The sequence below is a fragment of the Megalopta genalis genome, unplaced genomic scaffold (assembly GCF_051020955.1).
Source record: "Megalopta genalis isolate 19385.01 unplaced genomic scaffold, iyMegGena1_principal scaffold0055, whole genome shotgun sequence".
Classification (NCBI taxonomy): domain Eukaryota; kingdom Metazoa; phylum Arthropoda; class Insecta; order Hymenoptera; family Halictidae; genus Megalopta; species Megalopta genalis.
The window spans coordinates 20,001-22,500 of NW_027476124.1; the positions used below are offsets into that span (position 1 = coordinate 20,001).

The following is a 2,500-nucleotide window of genomic DNA, read 5'->3' on the forward strand; positions in this document are numbered from 1 at the left end:
AAGAATTCATATAAAAAAAAAAGATATTGTTGAGCCCGCCAGATCATTCGTGCGTGATTTACACGGCCAGACGTGTGTACTACACGTATTAGGCCTTTGATCTGCGTTGCGTAGGCCACAACAAATCTTTCAAAGAGAGAGAGATATATGTGTTGTTGGGGTTTGTGATTATGAAGGTGCCCCAACGCACAAAAATATATAAAAATGTACAAAGTTGGGATGTGGTGTGGTGGAGAAGAGTTGGGCCCGACCAGATCATTCGTGCGTGATTTACACGGCAGACGTGTGTACTACACGTATTAGGCCTTTGATCTGCGTTGCGTAGGCCATCTTCCTTCCAAGACACACACGTGTTGGGGTTTGTGTGATTTTATGATAGTGCCTCAACACGGAAAAATAAGCGTACGAGAAGAGTTGGGCCCGACCAGATCATTCGTGCGTGATTTATACACGGCCAGACGCGTATTATATTACACGTATTAGGCCTTTGATCTGCGTTGCGTAGGCCATCTTCTCGATAGAGAGAAAGCCAATGTATTCTTTTTTCTTTCTTTACACACACACACACACAGTTGTAGTAGGACAGGGAGGGATGCGAGCGTGCTAATCACGCTTCCTCAAGTCTTCGCTGTGGTGTAAAAAAAAAAAAGAAAAAAAGGAATCGTTGGGAAAGTCCAAAGGACGAAAATATCGGGCAGTCTGAAGATAACTTAATGCTCGTTTACATTGGTATCAAGAGAGACCGGCTTGTGTAGCTCGTTTCAATGCTGTGTCGTTGTCATTGACACCCTACTCTGTTGCGCGCTAGTGGCAGCATGAGCGTGGGACGTATATATATATGACACCCAGCTAGAGCCGGCCGTGAGTCCGTCCGGTGTAAATAACGACGAAAGGAGAGAGAAACTTTTCGAATCCAGTATCGGGTTGATAATTGTCCAGTTTGAATATCCATATCCCCGTCGTTTTTGGAGGTGATATACTCTCTGTGTTTCTTCGATAGAAGGCTTTTCAATGTTCTATTCGCTCCGACCGTCGAACTTGCAAGAAAACAGTGGTTTTGGATTTGCTCGTACATATATATATGGTTTCGACGGAAATATCTCGTTCTTTAAGGGACAATTATGTCGTTGTACGACGACTCCCGAATCTCCTTCGCGCGCTGGTTGGAGCTCTTCGGGTATCGGCTTGTTCCGAAATATAACACAAAAATGTGGTGGATAGCAAATACACATTATATATATATGAGAGAATAAAAGGGAAAAATTACCCTGAACGGTGGATCACTTGGCTCGTGGGTCGATGAAGAACGCAGCTAATTGCGCGTCAACGTGTGAACTGCAGGACACATGAACATCGACATTTCGAACGCACATTGCGGTCCACGGATACAATTCCTGGACCACGCCTGGCTGAGGGTCGTTTACGTACTTATAAACTGCTTGCGTTGATGGCACTTGTTGCCTATATACGTACGAGCGAATGATGGGCGCTTCGTCGGCGTTTGTCGCGGTCCTATGAATATTGAGAAATTTTACGTACGTCTAACAGTCTTCGAGAGAGATGGAAATCGTGTTCGAACTAGCGTGAGTGTGGAAGGCGGTGTCGTGTGTCGTATATGTTTTATATACGTCCGCCCGTCTGAAACACCGCTTCGAAGCGGTGACAAAATCTTTTTCGGGACGATTCGTATTCGTAGAACTATCGAGATTTCACTGGTACATTTTCAACGCGCTCCCGACGTCGCCTGAAATGAAACGAGATGGGTTTAACCCACGAAAGCGTACTACACGAGTCTGTCCTATGTGAAGACTGTGTACAGAGATCGAACGAACGCATGAAAGAAATTGAACGAAAGAACACATAACCCGCAAAAATATATAGAGTAGAATTGTGACCGTTGCTTCGAATTTGAATTTATATGTATATATATATCATAGCCCCAGGGAGTGGAACCTATGAGTGTGGAAGGATGTCTCTTACCGTTATGTTGCCAGAGGAAAAAAAGTCTCTCTCTTCGTACGACACATTTGTGTACGAATTGTATCGATGGCTATATAGATCCGATGTTGCACATATTCTGAGTAAAGAACACCCCACCCGGGTTACCGTCCTAAAACTCTTCTATTGGTGTGGCTATGATGTGTGTGTCAACGCAATCGCGAGTCTGGTTCTACGGAAAACCGTTTGTCGGTCGCCCCATATATCTTTTTGTTCTCTTCAAATGATCGAATAGCGAAACCGCACGAGATCAATCGGTCGTCTAGTCCCCGAAAGTACTTTTCGGACGGACGTTAAAGTTATACCGATTGTAATCGTCTTGCGAGTGTTTCGAAGATCTATATTTGGAGAGGATATCGAATTTTATAAAAGATATATTGGTGAGGCGCGATAAACGGTTTTTTTTTTTGCTTTAAGGGTTTTTTGTGTTTTTTTTATTTTTTTTTTTTTTTGTGTTGCTCTGTACACGTTTCGCAAAATGCTTTCGGGGGGGGAAGCTCTG

The 2,500-nt window shown here is 43.8% G+C and overlaps 1 non-coding gene across 1 annotated transcript; it reads left to right on the forward strand.

The window, feature by feature from the left end:
• Positions 1–1,264: 1,264 nt before the first annotated feature.
• Positions 1,265–1,419, forward strand: LOC143261516 (5.8S ribosomal RNA). The gene has a single exon (XR_013035618.1). It is a non-coding gene; the product is annotated as a 5.8S ribosomal RNA (ribosomal RNA).
• The last annotated feature ends 1,081 nt before the right edge of the window (positions 1,420–2,500 follow it).